The 18,804-nt window shown below is 45.7% G+C and overlaps 6 non-coding genes and 1 pseudogene across 6 annotated transcripts; all 7 read right to left on the bottom strand.

Annotated features, from left to right (window-relative positions):
- Positions 1–1,706: 1,706 nt before the first annotated feature.
- LOC130309461 (U2 spliceosomal RNA) lies at positions 1,707–1,897 on the bottom strand. The gene has a single exon (XR_008858126.1). It is a non-coding gene; the product is annotated as a U2 spliceosomal RNA (small nuclear RNA).
- Positions 1,898–3,980: 2,083 nt separating this feature from the next.
- LOC130309459 (U2 spliceosomal RNA) lies at positions 3,981–4,171 on the bottom strand. The gene has a single exon (XR_008858125.1). It is a non-coding gene; the product is annotated as a U2 spliceosomal RNA (small nuclear RNA).
- Positions 4,172–6,260: 2,089 nt separating this feature from the next.
- On the bottom strand, positions 6,261–6,451 carry LOC130309458 (U2 spliceosomal RNA). The gene has a single exon (XR_008858124.1). It is a non-coding gene; the product is annotated as a U2 spliceosomal RNA (small nuclear RNA).
- Positions 6,452–8,541: 2,090 nt separating this feature from the next.
- LOC130309590 (U2 spliceosomal RNA) lies at positions 8,542–8,729 on the bottom strand. Its single transcript, XR_008858246.1, has one exon. It is a non-coding gene; the product is annotated as a U2 spliceosomal RNA (small nuclear RNA).
- Positions 8,730–9,423: 694 nt separating this feature from the next.
- LOC130309598 (U2 spliceosomal RNA) lies at positions 9,424–9,583 on the bottom strand (annotated as a pseudogene).
- Positions 9,584–11,659: 2,076 nt separating this feature from the next.
- On the bottom strand, positions 11,660–11,850 carry LOC130309457 (U2 spliceosomal RNA). Its single transcript, XR_008858123.1, has one exon. It is a non-coding gene; the product is annotated as a U2 spliceosomal RNA (small nuclear RNA).
- A 2,095-nt stretch (positions 11,851–13,945) lies between these two features.
- LOC130309456 (U2 spliceosomal RNA) lies at positions 13,946–14,136 on the bottom strand. Its single transcript, XR_008858122.1, has one exon. It is a non-coding gene; the product is annotated as a U2 spliceosomal RNA (small nuclear RNA).
- Between the last annotated feature and the right edge of the window lie 4,668 nt (positions 14,137–18,804).

Raw genomic sequence — 18,804 nt, 5'->3', positions numbered from 1 at the left:
CATAGAGGACATGCCTGCACCCCATTGGACTTACCTGTGTGGGTTAAATCCGGGTTATTTGACAACCTATGGCGGTGATGGTTCTGCTCAGGCAGAGCAGTGCTGATGCTCCTCATAAAGCTGTCGCTGCTGTGAAGGTTCTAGGTGACATCACAAATCCCTATGGTTACATACACAACAAAGCTGGGTTGTTGTTGTTTACACTCTGCAAGGCCTGTGGAAGTGAGTGACATCATAGCACTGTAGTTCTGAGGGTTCTAGATGGATGCAACAATCTCCTGTTGCTTCTATGAAGGCCATAATAGACAACATCACCAAACAGCTCCATAGTCACATACACAGCAAAGGAGAGATGTTGTTTACACCTAGTGATGTCAGTGGTATTGAGTGACATCACAGCACAGTGCTAAGGCTCCTGGGCCTGGACACAGCAGCGGCTGCAATATCTCAACGGAGAATACGTTTATATATATGTGTGTGTGTGCGCGTATATATATATATATATATATATATATATATATATATATATATTTCTCCGCCGAAATCACTTTTAAACCCATTTCCACCTTTTTTTCCCTTCTCTTCCTCTTACTTTTTTTTCACGTTTTTTTACGTTTTTCTCCTTTTCGCCTCTTTTCTGGGCGTATTATTCTTCTTTTTCTTCTTTTTTTTCGTCTAATGCATACCCCATCAGTGCAGCAATGCTTATTCAATACCGCCAGCAGATGGAGACACTGGGGGATAATTTTCTAAGGATTTATACTGATTTTTCCTGTCTGAATTTGTCGCACAGAAAGTTGCAGGCCAAATATGTGTGACATTTCTGCGACTTTAGCTTCTAGAGCATTTTTACAACATTATACATAGGTGCTGAATACATAAAAAGCGACTGTTCAGCGACAGACAAGTCGCATCGGCTGAAAGTAGGCCAGAATGTCAGTCCATGTTGGAGCAGGTTTAGATACAGTCTAAAGTATAGATCTCAAAGTCTGTGCACAGAATTTAGCAAGGGCCTCGCACCTTCTGATGCATCAGGTAGGTGCACAATAGCATAGCCTAACCCTCTGTACTTTGGTCTATATTGATGCGGGACATAGACAGCCAGCTGATGACCAATCCATTAGTGCAATGGATGGCTGGAAGCATTTGTCTTTGCCTTTGCAATACCACAGAAGCAATGCATGGTCAATGTACAGCAATGACACACCTGTGTGAACAGCCAGGAGACCCCCCCCCCCCCCCCATGTTATGTTACATAGTTACATAGTTAGTACGGTCGAAAAAAGACATATGTCCATCAAGTTCAACCAGGGAATTAAGGGGTAGGGGTGTGGCGCGATATTGGGGAAGGGATGAGATTTTATATTTCTTCATAAGCATTAATCTTATTTTGTCAATTAGGAACATTCAGCACCCACCCGCTATCAAGGCAGCTGCCTATCATGTCATGCCCTACCTGCACAGGTGTGCTGGCTACTCAAATGATCCAATTAAGGAGGCCATTTAGTCAGCAGCAGCAGAAGTCCTGTGCCTGGACGCTCCAACAGCGGCCAGACACAAGCAGAAGCAGAAGCAGCAGAAGCAGCAGCAGCACCACCTTTTGTTTTTTGGCTGCAGCAGCAGCAAGGCCCACAGGGCTGGCTAGCTGGCTAGCCAGCAAGCAGGTAGCAATGAAAGTAGGAATCTTTCTTTTTAACCCTGTAAGGGGGTGGTGCACTGTACCCGAAGATACTGCCATATCGGGTCAATGCATAGGGCGACGGAAGCAAGCTTCGAAATCGGCCCCCGTTCTCAAAAATCCATTTAATATATGGTCCCCAGATAGGGGACGTATCAGATATTAAACTGATAAGAACAGATACTACACTTGATCTTAGCCAAAAGGCCGAGAAGCGATAACCGTGAAAGGGGCGGGCCCAACAAGGTGCCCTTCATGGGCACTATCACTGCTTGCTGTCAGGGAGGCTGCCAGACAATTTTCCATGCACACTCTGGGCTGGGGGGCAGTCAACCACCAGTACACACAGCAGAACCTAAACCCATACCATTATTGCTAAGCAGCAAGACAGGGGCCCATTGCACTCCCACGGGGCCTTTTTAAATGCAATCCATAACCCGGATTTGCCAGGAACCCTTCTTACTCCTCCTACTTGCATGTGACACTGGGCTTAGGATCTGCATAGGAAACACACACACAAGCACACACCTACCTTTGTTGCCTGCAGATGCCTCCTTGGCTGTCCCCAAACGGTATCAAACCAACACCCACGGGAAGCTGTAAGCATAGAGGACATGCCTGCACCCCATTGGACTTACCTGTGTGGGTTAAATCCGGGTTATTTGACAACCTATGGCGGTGATGGTTCTGCTCAGGCAGAGCAGTGCTGATGCTCCTCATAAAGCTGTCGCTGCTGTGAAGGTTCTAGGTGACATCACAAATCCCTATGGTTACATACACAACAAAGCTGGGTTGTTGTTGTTTACACTCTGCAAGGCCTGTGGAAGTGAGTGACATCATAGCACTGTAGTTCTGAGGGTTCTAGATGGATGCAACAATCTCCTGTTGCTTCTATGAAGGCCATAATAGACGACATCACCAAACAGCTCCATAGTCACATACACAGCAAAGGAGAGATGTTGTTTACACCTAGTGATGTCAGTGGTATTGAGTGACATCACAGCACAGTGCTAAGGCTCCTGGGCCTGGACACAGCAGCGGCTGCAATATCTCAACGGAGAATACGTTTATATATATGTGTGTGTGTGCGCGTATATATATATATATATATATATATATATATATATATATATATTTCTCCGCCGAAATCACTTTTAAACCCATTTCCACCTTTTTTTCCCTTCTCTTCCTCTTACTTTTTTTTCACGTTTTTTTACGTTTTTCTCCTTTTCGCCTCTTTTCTGGGCGTATTATTCTTCTTTTTCTTCTTTTTTTTCGTCTAATGCATACCCCATCAGTGCAGCAATGCTTATTCAATACCGCCAGCAGATGGAGACACTGGGGGATAATTTTCTAAGGATTTATACTGATTTTTCCTGTCTGAATTTGTCGCACAGAAAGTTGCAGGCCAAATATGTGTGACATTTCTGCGACTTTAGCTTCTAGAGCATTTTTACAACATTATACATAGGTGCTGAATACATAAAAAGCGACTGTTCAGCGACAGACAAGTCGCATCGGCTGAAAGTAGGCCAGAATGTCAGTCCATGTTGGAGCAGGTTTAGATACAGTCTAAAGTATAGATCTCAAAGTCTGTGCACAGAATTTAGCAAGGGCCTCGCACCTTCTGATGCATCAGGTAGGTGCACAATAGCATAGCCTAACCCTCTGTACTTTGGTCTATATTGATGCGGGACATAGACAGCCAGCTGATGACCAATCCATTAGTGCAATGGATGGCTGGAAGCATTTGTCTTTGCCTTTGCAATACCACAGAAGCAATGCATGGTCAATGTACAGCAATGACACACCTGTGTGAACAGCCAGGAGACCCCCCCCCCCCCCCCATGTTATGTTACATAGTTAGTACGGTCGAAAAAAGACATATGTCCATCAAGTTCAACCAGGGAATTAAGGGGTAGGGGTGTGGCGCGATATTGGGGAAGGGATGAGATTTTATATTTCTTCATAAGCATTAATCTTATTTTGTCAATTAGGAACATTCAGCACCCACCCGCTATCAAGGCAGCTGCCTATCATGTCATGCCCTACCTGCACAGGTGTGCTGGCTACTCAAATGATCCAATTAAGGAGGCCATTTAGTCAGCAGCAGCAGAAGTCCTGTGCCTGGACGCTCCAACAGCGGCCAGACACAAGCAGAAGCAGAAGCAGCAGAAGCAGCAGCAGCACCACCTTTTGTTTTTTGGCTGCAGCAGCAGCAAGGCCCACAGGGCTGGCTAGCTGGCTAGCCAGCAAGCAGGTAGCAATGAAAGTAGGAATCTTTCTTTTTAACCCTGTAAGGGGGTGGTGCACTGTACCCGAAGATACTGCCATATCGGGTCAATGCATAGGGCGACGGAAGCAAGCTTCGAAATCGGCCCCCGTTCTCAAAAATCCATTTAATATATGGTCCCCAGATAGGGGACGTATCAGATATTAAACTGATAAGAACAGATACTACACTTGATCTTAGCCAAAAGGCCGAGAAGCGATAACCGTGAAAGGGGCGGGCCCAACAAGGTGCCCTTCATGGGCACTATCACTGCTTGCTGTCAGGGAGGCTGCCAGACAATTTTCCATGCACACTCTGGGCTGGGGGGCAGTCAACCACCAGTACACACAGCAGAACCTAAACCCATACCATTATTGCTAAGCAGCAAGACAGGGGCCCATTGCACTCCCACGGGGCCTTTTTAAATGCAATCCATAACCCGGATTTGCCAGGAACCCTTCTTACTCCTCCTACTTGCATGTGACACTGGGCTTAGGATCTGCATAGGAAACACACACACAAGCACACACCTACCTTTGTTGCCTGCAGATGCCTCCTTGGCTGTCCCCAAACGGTATCAAACCAACACCCACGGGAAGCTGTAAGCATAGAGGACATGCCTGCACCCCATTGGACTTACCTGTGTGGGTTAAATCCGGGTTATTTGACAACCTATGGCGGTGATGGTTCTGCTCAGGCAGAGCAGTGCTGATGCTCCTCATAAAGCTGTCGCTGCTGTGAAGGTTCTAGGTGACATCACAAATCCCTATGGTTACATACACAACAAAGCTGGGTTGTTGTTGTTTACACTCTGCAAGGCCTGTGGAAGTGAGTGACATCATAGCACTGTAGTTCTGAGGGTTCTAGATGGATGCAACAATCTCCTGTTGCTTCTATGAAGGCCATAATAGACGACATCACCAAACAGCTCCATAGTCACATACACAGCAAAGGAGAGATGTTGTTTACACCTAGTGATGTCAGTGGTATTGAGTGACATCACAGCACAGTGCTAAGGCTCCTGGGCCTGGACACAGCAGCGGCTGCAATATCTCAACGGAGAATACGTTTATATATATGTGTGTGTGTGCGCGTATATATATATATATATATATATATATATATATATATATATATTTCTCCGCCGAAATCACTTTTAAACCCATTTCCACCTTTTTTTCCCTTCTCTTCCTCTTACTTTTTTTTCACGTTTTTTTACGTTTTTCTCCTTTTCGCCTCTTTTCTGGGCGTATTATTCTTCTTTTTCTTCTTCTTTTTTCGTCTAATGCATACCCCATCAGTGCAGCAATGCTTATTCAATACCGCCAGCAGATGGAGACACTGGGGGATAATTTTCTAAGGATTTATACTGATTTTTCCTGTCTGAATTTGTCGCACAGAAAGTTGCAGGCCAAATATGTGTGACATTTCTGCGACTTTAGCTTCTAGAGCATTTTTACAACATTATACATAGGTGCTGAATACATAAAAAGCGACTGTTCAGCGACAGACAAGTCGCATCGGCTGAAAGTAGGCCAGAATGTCAGTCCATGTTGGAGCAGGTTTAGATACAGTCTAAAGTATAGATCTCAAAGTCTGTGCACAGAATTTAGCAAGGGCCTCGCACCTTCTGATGCATCAGGTAGGTGCACAATAGCATAGCCTAACCCTCTGTACTTTGGTCTATATTGATGTGGGACATAGACAGCCAGCTGATGACCAATCCATTAGTGCAATGGATGGCTGGAAGCATTTGTCTTTGCCTTTGCAATACCACAGAAGCAATGCATGGTCAATGTACAGCAATGACACACCTGTGTGAACAGCCAGGAGACCCCCCCCCCCCCATGTTATGTTACATAGTTACATAGTTAGTACGGTCGAAAAAAGACATATGTCCATCAAGTTCAACCAGGGAATTAAGGGGTAGGGGTGTGGCGCGATATTGGGGAAGGGATGAGATTTTATATTTCTTCATAAGCATTAATCTTATTTTGTCAATTAGGAACATTCAGCACCCACCCGCTATCAAGGCAGCTGCCTATCATGTCATGCCCTACCTGCACAGGTGTGCTGGCTACTCAAATGATCCAATTAAGGAGGCCATTTAGTCAGCAGCAGCAGAAGTCCTGTGCCTGGACGCTCCAACAGCGGCCAGACACAAGCAGAAGCAGAAGCAGCAGAAGCAGCAGCAGCACCACCTTTTGTTTTTTGGCTGCAGCAGCAGCAAGGCCCACAGGGCTGGCTAGCTGGCTAGCCAGCAAGCAGGTAGCAATGAAAGTAGGAATCTTTCTTTTTAACCCTGTAAGGGGGTGGTGCACTGTACCCGAAGATACTGCCATATCGGGTCAATGCATAGGGCGACGGAAGCAAGCTTCGAAATCGGCCCCCGTTCTCAAAAATCCATTTAATATATGGTCCCCAGATAGGGGACGTATCAGATATTAAACTGATAAGAACAGATACTACACTTGATCTTAGCCAAAAGGCCGAGAAGCGATAACCGTGAAAGGGGCGGGCCCAACAAGGTGCCCTTCATGGGCACTATCACTGCTTGCTGTCAGGGAGGCTGCCAGACAATTTTCCATGCACACTCTGGGCTGGGGGGCAGTCAACCACCAGTACACACAGCAGAACCTAAACCCATACCATTATTGCTAAGCAGCAAGACAGGGGCCCATTGCACTCCCACGGGGCCTTTTTAAATGCAATCCATAACCCGGATTTGCCAGGAACCCTTCTTACTCCTCCTACTTGCATGTGACACTGGGCTTAGGATCTGCATAGGAAACACACACACAAGCACACACCTACCTTTGTTGCCTGCAGATGCCTCCTTGGCTGTCCCCAAACGGTATCAAACCAACACCCACGGGAAGCTGTAAGCATAGAGGACATGCCTGCACCCCATTGGACTTACCTGTGTGGGTTAAATCCGGGTTATTTGACAACCTATGGCGGTGATGGTTCTGCTCAGGCAGAGCAGTGCTGATGCTCCTCATAAAGCTGTCGCTGCTGTGAAGGTTCTAGGTGACATCACAAATCCCTATGGTTACATACACAACAAAGCTGGGTTGTTGTTGTTTACACTCTGCAAGGCCTGTGGAAGTGAGTGACATCATAGCACTGTAGTTCTGAGGGTTCTAGATGGATGCAACAATCTCCTGTTGCTTCTATGAAGGCCATAATAGACGACATCACCAAACAGCTCCATAGTCACATACACAGCAAAGGAGAGATGTTGTTTACACCTAGTGATGTCAGTGGTATTGAGTGACATCACAGCACAGTGCTAAGGCTCCTGGGCCTGGACACAGCAGCGGCTGCAATATCTCAACGGAGAATACGTTTATATATATGTGTGTGTGTGCGCGTATATATATATATATATATATATATATATATATATATATATTTCTCCGCCGAAATCACTTTTAAACCCATTTCCACCTTTTTTTCCCTTCTCTTCCTCTTACTTTTTTTTCACGTTTTTTTACGTTTTTCTCCTTTTCGCCTCTTTTCTGGGCGTATTATTCTTCTTTTTCTTCTTTTTTTTCGTCTAATGCATACCCCATCAGTGCAGCAATGCTTATTCAATACCGCCAGCAGATGGAGACACTGGGGGATAATTTTCTAAGGATTTATACTGATTTTTCCTGTCTGAATTTGTCGCACAGAAAGTTGCAGGCCAAATATGTGTGACATTTCTGCGACTTTAGCTTCTAGAGCATTTTTACAACATTATACATAGGTGCTGAATACATAAAAAGCGACTGTTCAGCGACAGACAAGTCGCATCGGCTGAAAGTAGGCCAGAATGTCAGTCCATGTTGGAGCAGGTTTAGATACAGTCTAAAGTATAGATCTCAAAGTCTGTGCACAGAATTTAGCAAGGGCCTCGCACCTTCTGATGCATCAGGTAGGTGCACAATAGCATAGCCTAACCCTCTGTACTTTGGTCTATATTGATGCGGGACATAGACAGCCAGCTGATGACCAATCCATTAGTGCAATGGATGGCTGGAAGCATTTGTCTTTGCCTTTGCAATACCACAGAAGCAATGCATGGTCAATGTACAGCAATGACACACCTGTGTGAACAGCCAGGAGACCCCCCCCCCCCCCCCCATGTTATGTTACATAGTTACATAGTTAGTACGGTCGAAAAAAGACATATGTCCATCAAGTTCAACCAGGGAATTAAGGGGTAGGGGTGTGGCGCGATATTGGGGAAGGGATGAGATTTTATATTTCTTCATAAGCATTAATCTTATTTTGTCAATTAGGAACATTCAGCACCCACCCGCTATCAAGGCAGCTGCCTATCATGTCATGCCCTACCTGCACAGGTGTGCTGGCTACTCAAATGATCCAATTAAGGAGGCCATTTAGTCAGCAGCAGCAGAAGTCCTGTGCCTGGACGCTCCAACAGCGGCCAGACACAAGCAGAAGCAGAAGCAGCAGAAGCAGCAGCAGCACCACCTTTTGTTTTTTGGCTGCAGCAGCAGCAAGGCCCACAGGGCTGGCTAGCTGGCTAGCCAGCAAGCAGGTAGCAATGAAAGTAGGAATCTTTCTTTTTAACCCTGTAAGGGGGTGGTGCACTGTACCCGAAGATACTGCCATATCGGGTCAATGCATAGGGCGACGGAAGCAAGCTTCGAAATCGGCCCCCGTTCTCAAAAATCCATTTAATATATGGTCCCCAGATAGGGGACGTATCAGATATTAAACTGATAAGAACAGATTTTTTTTTTTTTTTTTTTTTTATCTAAAGCCGAGGAACGTGCTTTCGATTCACCCAAAGTGCAAGAAAAAGTGCAAACGTGTTACACTAAAAAAAAACGTGCACAAAGGATGCGGTCTATCGCAAGCCCTTCTCCGATAGGAGAGAGGCCCCCCAACAAACCTTACCCTTCGCCTCCAGACCAAAAGGTACCTGCGAGGTTCCAGGTTCGATGTCCCTTTTCGCCGAAGCTACTAGGAGACCACAAATGCTCCCGGCATCCCCCTTGGCGTTAGCCAAGGTATCTGCCCGCAGAGCCGATTACGGTAGGTACCCTGCGAAGCAGGAGTACCCGGGGTGTTTGCAGGGAGGTGCGGAACCTAATGGCCACACACACCTCCCCTAGACCGCCAGGAGGGACACCCAGAAGGGCTACCGCATCCTGACAAATCCTGTGAACACACAACACGCAAAAAGTGACACAGTGAGACAAAAAATAAATAAATAAGTGAATGTGTGCAGATATACTGCCCGGACATCCGGCCGGATCTATAAAAATTTCTCTGATCCTAGCCAGAAGGCCGGGAATCAAGAGGTGAGTGCCACAAGGTGAAGAGATTATGGTGCCCGTGCTTCAACTCAGTGAGCCTATTCTCCCAGTGAGTTTCGGCACCTCGGGGTCACCACTCCCCGAGGCACAAAAGTACCTCGGCTCTAGACCCTCTCAGCCTCATGGCGAGACCCGGAGGGAACAGGTCACATCGGGGCAGCCGTCGAGCTGATTCCTCAGAACCAGCCCCGGAAAGCCCTGGTACACCTGCATCCTCCATGCAGCACCCATCCCCACCAGCATGAAAACTGATAAGAACAGATACTACACTTGATCTTAGCCAAAAGGCCGAGAAGCGATAACCGTGAAAGGGGCGGGCCCAACAAGGTGCCCTTCATGGGCACTATCACTGCTTGCTGTCAGGGAGGCTGCCAGACAATTTTCCATGCACACTCTGGGCTGGGGGGCAGTCAACCACCAGTACACACAGCAGAACCTAAACCCATACCATTATTGCTAAGCAGCAAGACAGGGGCCCATTGCACTCCCACGGGGCCTTTTTAAATGCAATCCATAACCCGGATTTGCCAGGAACCCTTCTTACTCCTCCTACTTGCATGTGACACTGGGCTTAGGATCTGCATAGGAAACACACACACAAGCACACACCTACCTTTGTTGCCTGCAGATGCCTCCTTGGCTGTCCCCAAACGGTATCAAACCAACACCCACGGGAAGCTGTAAGCATAGAGGACATGCCTGCACCCCATTGGACTTACCTGTGTGGGTTAAATCCGGGTTATTTGACAACCTATGGCGGTGATGGTTCTGCTCAGGCAGAGCAGTGCTGATGCTCCTCATAAAGCTGTCGCTGCTGTGAAGGTTCTAGGTGACATCACAAATCCCTATGGTTACATACACAACAAAGCTGGGTTGTTGTTGTTTACACTCTGCAAGGCCTGTGGAAGTGAGTGACATCATAGCACTGTAGTTCTGAGGGTTCTAGATGGATGCAACAATCTCCTGTTGCTTCTATGAAGGCCATAATAGACGACATCACCAAACAGCTCCATAGTCACATACACAGCAAAGGAGAGATGTTGTTTACACCTAGTGATGTCAGTGGTATTGAGTGACATCACAGCACAGTGCTAAGGCTCCTGGGCCTGGACACAGCAGCGGCTGCAATATCTCAACGGAGAATACGTTTATATATATGTGTGTGTGTGCGCGTATATATATATATATATATATATATATATTTCTCCGCCGAAATCACTTTTAAACCCATTTCCACCTTTTTTTCCCTTCTCTTCCTCTTACTTTTTTTTCACGTTTTTTTACGTTTTTCTCCTTTTCGCCTCTTTTCTGGGCGTATTATTCTTCTTTTTCTTCTTTTTTTTCGTCTAATGCATACCCCATCAGTGCAGCAATGCTTATTCAATACCGCCAGCAGATGGAGACACTGGGGGATAATTTTCTAAGGATTTATACTGATTTTTCCTGTCTGAATTTGTCGCACAGAAAGTTGCAGGCCAAATATGTGTGACATTTCTGCGACTTTAGCTTCTAGAGCATTTTTACAACATTATACATAGGTGCTGAATACATAAAAAGCGACTGTTCAGCGACAGACAAGTCGCATCGGCTGAAAGTAGGCCAGAATGTCAGTCCATGTTGGAGCAGGTTTAGATACAGTCTAAAGTATAGATCTCAAAGTCTGTGCACAGAATTTAGCAAGGGCCTCGCACCTTCTGATGCATCAGGTAGGTGCACAATAGCATAGCCTAACCCTCTGTACTTTGGTCTATATTGATGCGGGACATAGACAGCCAGCTGATGACCAATCCATTAGTGCAATGGATGGCTGGAAGCATTTGTCTTTGCCTTTGCAATACCACAGAAGCAATGCATGGTCAATGTACAGCAATGACACACCTGTGTGAACAGCCAGGAGACCCCCCCCCCCCCCCATGTTATGTTACATAGTTACATAGTTAGTACGGTCGAAAAAAGACATATGTCCATCAAGTTCAACCAGGGAATTAAGGGGTAGGGGTGTGGCGCGATATTGGGGAAGGGATGAGATTTTATATTTCTTCATAAGCATTAATCTTATTTTGTCAATTAGGAACATTCAGCACCCACCCGCTATCAAGGCAGCTGCCTATCATGTCATGCCCTACCTGCACAGGTGTGCTGGCTACTCAAATGATCCAATTAAGGAGGCCATTTAGTCAGCAGCAGCAGAAGTCCTGTGCCTGGACGCTCCAACAGCGGCCAGACACAAGCAGAAGCAGAAGCAGCAGAAGCAGCAGCAGCACCACCTTTTGTTTTTTGGCTGCAGCAGCAGCAAGGCCCACAGGGCTGGCTAGCTGGCTAGCCAGCAAGCAGGTAGCAATGAAAGTAGGAATCTTTCTTTTTAACCCTGTAAGGGGGTGGTGCACTGTACCCGAAGATACTGCCATATCGGGTCAATGCATAGGGCGACGGAAGCAAGCTTCGAAATCGGCCCCCGTTCTCAAAAATCCATTTAATATATGGTCCCCAGATAGGGGACGTATCAGATATTAAACTGATAAGAACAGATACTACACTTGATCTTAGCCAAAAGGCCGAGAAGCGATAACCGTGAAAGGGGCGGGCCCAACAAGGTGCCCTTCATGGGCACTATCACTGCTTGCTGTCAGGGAGGCTGCCAGACAATTTTCCATGCACACTCTGGGCTGGGGGGCAGTCAACCACCAGTACACACAGCAGAACCTAAACCCATACCATTATTGCTAAGCAGCAAGACAGGGGCCCATTGCACTCCCACGGGGCCTTTTTAAATGCAATCCATAACCCGGATTTGCCAGGAACCCTTCTTACTCCTCCTACTTGCATGTGACACTGGGCTTAGGATCTGCATAGGAAACACACACACAAGCACACACCTACCTTTGTTGCCTGCAGATGCCTCCTTGGCTGTCCCCAAACGGTATCAAACCAACACCCACGGGAAGCTGTAAGCATAGAGGACATGCCTGCACCCCATTGGACTTACCTGTGTGGGTTAAATCCGGGTTATTTGACAACCTATGGCGGTGATGGTTCTGCTCAGGCAGAGCAGTGCTGATGCTCCTCATAAAGCTGTCGCTGCTGTGAAGGTTCTAGGTGACATCACAAATCCCTATGGTTACATACACAACAAAGCTGGGTTGTTGTTGTTTACACTCTGCAAGGCCTGTGGAAGTGAGTGACATCATAGCACTGTAGTTCTGAGGGTTCTAGATGGATGCAACAATCTCCTGTTGCTTCTATGAAGGCCATAATAGACGACATCACCAAACAGCTCCATAGTCACATACACAGCAAAGGAGAGATGTTGTTTACACCTAGTGATGTCAGTGGTATTGAGTGACATCACAGCACAGTGCTAAGGCTCCTGGGCCTGGACACAGCAGCGGCTGCAATATCTCAACGGAGAATACGTTTATATCTATGTGTGTGTGTGTGCGCGTATATATATATATATATATATATATATATATATATATATATATATTTCTCCGCCGAAATCACTTTTAAACCCATTTCCACCTTTTTTTCCCTTCTCTTCCTCTTACTTTTTTTTCACGTTTTTTTACGTTTTTCTCCTTTTCGCCTCTTTTCTGGGCGTATTATTCTTCTTTTTCTTCTTTTTTTTCGTCTAATGCATACCCCATCAGTGCAGCAATGCTTATTCAATACCGCCAGCAGATGGAGACACTGGGGGATAATTTTCTAAGGATTTATACTGATTTTTCCTGTCTGAATTTGTCGCACAGAAAGTTGCAGGCCAAATATGTGTGACATTTCTGCGACTTTAGCTTCTAGAGCATTTTTACAACATTATACATAGGTGCTGAATACATAAAAAGCGACTGTTCAGCGACAGACAAGTCGCATCGGCTGAAAGTAGGCCAGAATGTCAGTCCATGTTGGAGCAGGTTTAGATACAGTCTAAAGTATAGATCTCAAAGTCTGTGCACAGAATTTAGCAAGGGCCTCGCACCTTCTGATGCATCAGGTAGGTGCACAATAGCATAGCCTAACCCTCTGTACTTTGGTCTATATTGATGCGGGACATAGACAGCCAGCTGATGACCAATCCATTAGTGCAATGGATGGCTGGAAGCATTTGTCTTTGCCTTTGCAATACCACAGAAGCAATGCATGGTCAATGTACAGCAATGACACACCTGTGTGAACAGCCAGGAGACCCCCCCCCCCCCCCCATGTTATGTTACATAGTTACATAGTTAGTACGGTCGAAAAAAGACATATGTCCATCAAGTTCAACCAGGGAATTAAGGGGTAGGGGTGTGGCGCGATATTGGGGAAGGGATGAGATTTTATATTTCTTCATAAGCATTAATCTTATTTTGTCAATTAGGAACATTCAGCACCCACCCGCTATCAAGGCAGCTGCCTATCATGTCATGCCCTACCTGCACAGGTGTGCTGGCTACTCAAATGATCCAATTAAGGAGGCCATTTAGTCAGCAGCAGCAGAAGTCCTGTGCCTGGACGCTCCAACAGCGGCCAGACACAAGCAGAAGCAGAAGCAGCAGAAGCAGCAGCAGCACCACCTTTTGTTTTTTGGCTGCAGCAGCAGCAAGGCCCACAGGGCTGGCTAGCTGGCTAGCCAGCAAGCAGGTAGCAATGAAAGTAGGAATCTTTCTTTTTAACCCTGTAAGGGGGTGGTGCACTGTACCCGAAGATACTGCCATATCGGGTCAATGCATAGGGCGACGGAAGCAAGCTTCGAAATCGGCCCCCGTTCTCAAAAATCCATTTAATATATGGTCCCCAGATAGGGGACGTATCAGATATTAAACTGATAAGAACAGATACTACACTTGATCTTAGCCAAAAGGCCGAGAAGCGATAACCGTGAAAGGGGCGGGCCCAACAAGGTGCCCTTCATGGGCACTATCACTGCTTGCTGTCAGGGAGGCTGCCAGACAATTTTCCATGCACACTCTGGGCTGGGGGGCAGTCAACCACCAGTACACACAGCAGAACCTAAACCCATACCATTATTGCTAAGCAGCAAGACAGGGGCCCATTGCACTCCCACGGGGCCTTTTTAAATGCAATCCATAACCCGGATTTGCCAGGAACCCTTCTTACTCCTCCTACTTGCATGTGACACTGGGCTTAGGATCTGCATAGGAAACACACACACAAGCACACACCTACCTTTGTTGCCTGCAGATGCCTCCTTGGCTGTCCCCAAACGGTATCAAACCAACACCCACGGGAAGCTGTAAGCATAGAGGACATGCCTGCACCCCATTGGACTTACCTGTGTGGGTTAAATCCGGGTTATTTGACAACCTATGGCGGTGATGGTTCTGCTCAGGCAGAGCAGTGCTGATGCTCCTCATAAAGCTGTCGCTGCTGTGAAGGTTCTAGGTGACATCACAAATCCCTATGGTTACATACACAACAAAGCTGGGTTGTTGTTGTTTACACTCTGCAAGGCCTGTGGAAGTGAGTGACATCATAGCACTGTAGTTCTGAGGGTTCTAGATGGATGCAACAATCTCCTGTTGCTTCTATGAAGGCCATAATAGACGACATCACCAAACAGCTCCATAGTCACATACACAGCAAAGGAGAGATGTTGTTTACACCTAGTGATGTCAGTGGTATTGAGTGACATCACAGCACAGTGCTAAGGCTCCTGGGCCTGGACACAGCAGCGGCTGCAATATCTCAACGGAGAATACGTTTATATATATGTGTGTGTGTGCGCGTATATATATATATATATATATATATATATATATATATATATATTTCTCCGCCGAAATCACTTTTAAACCCATTTCCACCTTTTTTTCCCTTCTCTTCCTCTTACTTTTTTTTCACGTTTTTTTACGTTTTTCTCCTTTTCGCCTCTTTTCTGGGCGTATTATTCTTCTTTTTCTTCTTTTTTTTCGTCTAATGCATACCCCATCAGTGCAGCAATGCTTATTCAATACCGCCAGCAGATGGAGACACTGGGGGATAATTTTCTAAGGATTTATACTGATTTTTCCTGTCTGAATTTGTCGCACAGAAAGTTGCAGGCCAAATATGTGTGACATTTCTGCGACTTTAGCTTCTAGAGCATTTTTACAACATTATACATAGGTGCTGAATACATAAAAAGCGACTGTTCAGCGACAGACAAGTCGCATCGGCTGAAAGTAGGCCAGAATGTCAGTCCATGTTGGAGCAGGTTTAGATACAGTCTAAAGTATAGATCTCAAAGTCTGTGCACAGAATTTAGCAAGGGCCTCGCACCTTCTGATGCATCAGGTAGGTGCACAATAGCATAGCCTAACCCTCTGTACTTTGGTCTATATTGATGCGGGACATAGACAGCCAGCTGATGACCAATCCATTAGTGCAATGGATGGCTGGAAGCATTTGTCTTTGCCTTTGCAATACCACAGAAGCAATGCATGGTCAATGTACAGCAATGACACACCTGTGTGAACAGCCAGGAGACCCCCCCCCCCCCCCCCCCCCCCCCCATGTTATGTTACATAGTTACATAGTTAGTACGGTCGAAAAAAGACATATGTCCATCAAGTTCAACCAGGGAATTAAGGGGTAGGGGTGTGGCGCGATATTGGGGAAGGGATGAGATTTTATATTTCTTCATAATTATTCAATTATTAGGGGGACAGACAGGGCAATCTGTCACAAAGACCGGGATCGCCGAACAGTGTGCTGTCTGCCTGGCGCACGAGTTCGGCACATCGCGGATCGGGTTGACAGGTTGTTGGGCGGGGCTGGAGAGGACCCAGCAGTCATGGTACATATTGGCACCAATGACAAAGTAAGAGGTAGGTGGAGTGTCCTTAAAAATGATTTCAGGGACTTAGGCCGCAAGCTTAAGGCAAGGACCTCCAAGGTAGTCTTTTCTGAAATACTACCAGTACCACGAGCCGCACCAGAGAGGCAGCGGGAGATCAGGGAGGTAAACAAGTGGCTCAGAAGCTGGTGTAGGAAGGAAGGGTTTGGGTTCATGGAGAACTGGGCTGACTTCGCTGTCGGTTACCGGCTCTACCGTAGGGACGGGCTGCACCTCAATGGGGAGGGTGCAGCTTTGCTTGGGGAGAAGATGGCTAGAAGGGTGGAGGAGTGTTTAAACTAGGGACTTGGGGGGAGGGAACCTACAGCAAAGAGGGGGAAGATAGTGTAGATAGAGAGGTGGGAATTATAAATGTACCTGGGGGTGGAGCGGAGGGAGGGGTTAGAATAGTTAATAGGAATAGGCTTCATAGGAAAATAAAACTTACACCCTTGAATCCCATTAACCCCAATAACATAAAGGATGGAAATGTAAAGTGTATGTTCACAAATGCCAGAAGCCTAGCAAATAAAATGGGGGAGCTTGAGGCCTTGATACTGGAGGAACATATTGATATAGTTGGGGTCACTGAGACATGGCTGGACTCCTCGCATGACTGGGCTGTCAATCTGCAGGGGTTTACATTGTTTCGCAAGGATAGAATGAACAGAAAAGGTGGTGGAGTCTGTCTGTATGTAAGAAGTGGTATGAAAGTCAGTGTGAACGATGCCATAGTGTGTGATGATTCTGAGGAGGTGGAATCATTGTGGGTAGAATTACAAAAGGAGGGAAATACTGAAAAAATAATATTTGGGGTAATCTACAGACCCCCTAATATCACTGAAGAGATAGAAGTTCGGCTTCATAAACAAATAGAGAGGGCCGCCCGGGCAGGTACAGTGGTAATAATGGGAGATTTTAACTATCCAGATATAGATTGGGGTCCGGGGTTGGCTAAAACTACAAAGGGGCGACAATTCCTAAATTTATTGCAGGATAATTTTATGGGCCAGTTTGTGGAGGACCCAACAAGAAGTGATGCCTTGTTGGATCTGATCATTTCCAACAACGCAGAGCTGGTTGGTAATGTAACTGTGCGGGAAAACCTTGGTAATAGCGACCACAATATAGTTACTTTTGACTTAAAATGTAGAAAACAAAGACAGGCGGGGAAGGCAAAAACATATAACTTTAAAAAGGCAAATTTCCCTGGGCTGAGGGCTGCACTACAGGACATAGACTGGGGGGAGGTGTTCTCAAATACTGATACAGAAGGTAAATGGGACATCTTTAAATTAACTCTAAATAACTATACAGCTAAATATATACCAAAGGGGAACAAATATAAACGATTGAAACTAAATCCTACATGGCTGACACATGATGTTAAAAGAGCAATAAACAGCAAAAAAATAGCCTTCAAAAAATACAAATCTGATGGGTCAGCGATAACATTTAAACAGTACAAGGAGCTTAATAAAATCTGTAAAAATGTAATAAAAACAGCAAAAATTCAAAATGAGAGACAGGTGGCCAAAGAAAGCAAAACTAATCCTAAATATTTTTTTAGATATATAAATGCAAAAAAACCAAGGACAGAGCATGTAGGACCCCTTAATAATGATAATGGGGAGGTTGTCACAGGCGATCAAGAGAAGGCGGAGCTACTGAATGGGTTCTTTAGTTCTGTATACACTATGGAAGAAGGAGCTGACATTGGCCAGGTCAGTGCTGGTAACACATCATGTAATGTACTGAACTGGCTTAATGTAGAGATGGTACAAGGTAAGTTAAGTGATATAAATGTAAGCAAATCCCCAGGACCGGATGGACTACACCCAAGAGTTCTTAGAGAGGTAAGTTCAGTAATATCTGTACCCCTGTTCATGATATTTAGAGATTCTCTGGTGTCTGGTATTGTGCCAAGGGACTGGCGCAAGGCGAATGTGGTGCCAATCTTCAAAAAGGGCTCTAGGTCTTCCCCAGGAAACTATAGACCGGTAAGTTTAACGTGCATTGTGGGTAAATTGTTTGAAGGACTTATAAGGGATTACATACAGGAATACATAGGGGATAATTGTATTATAAGTGATAGCCAGCATGGGTTTACTAAGGATAGAAGTTGTCAAACCAATCTAATTTGCTTTTATGAAGAGGTGAGTAGAAGCCTTGACAGAGGAATGGCTGTGGATATAGTGTTTCTGGATTTTGCTAAAGCATTTGATACTGTCCCTCATAGACGTCTGACAGGTAAGTTAAGGTCTTTGGGTTTGGAAATTTTAGTTTGTAACTGGATTGAACACTGGCTCATGGATCGTACCCAGAGAGTGGTGGTCAATGATTCGTACTCTGATTGGTCCCCGGTTATTAGTGGTGTACCCCAAGGTTCAGTACTGGGACCGCTGTTGTTTAATTTATTTATCAATGATATAGAGGATGGTATTAACAGCTCTGTTTCTATCTTTGCAGATGACACCAAGCTTTGTAGCACGGTACAGTCTATAGAGGATGTGCATAAGTTACAAGATGACTTGGATAGACTAAGTGTCTGGGCATCCACTTGGCAAATGAGGTTCAATGTGGATAAATGTAAAGTTATGCATCTGGGTACTAATAACCTGCATGCATCGTATGTCTTAGGGGGGATTAAACTGGCAGAGTCACTGGTAGAGAAGGATCTGGGTGTACTTGTAGATCAAAGACTACA

The sequence above is a fragment of the Hyla sarda genome, unplaced genomic scaffold (assembly GCF_029499605.1).
Source record: "Hyla sarda isolate aHylSar1 unplaced genomic scaffold, aHylSar1.hap1 scaffold_153, whole genome shotgun sequence".
Classification (NCBI taxonomy): Eukaryota; Metazoa; Chordata; class Amphibia; order Anura; family Hylidae; genus Hyla; species Hyla sarda.
Note: the sequence above shows the minus strand (reverse complement) of the source record. Positions and strands in the feature narration are given on the sequence as shown.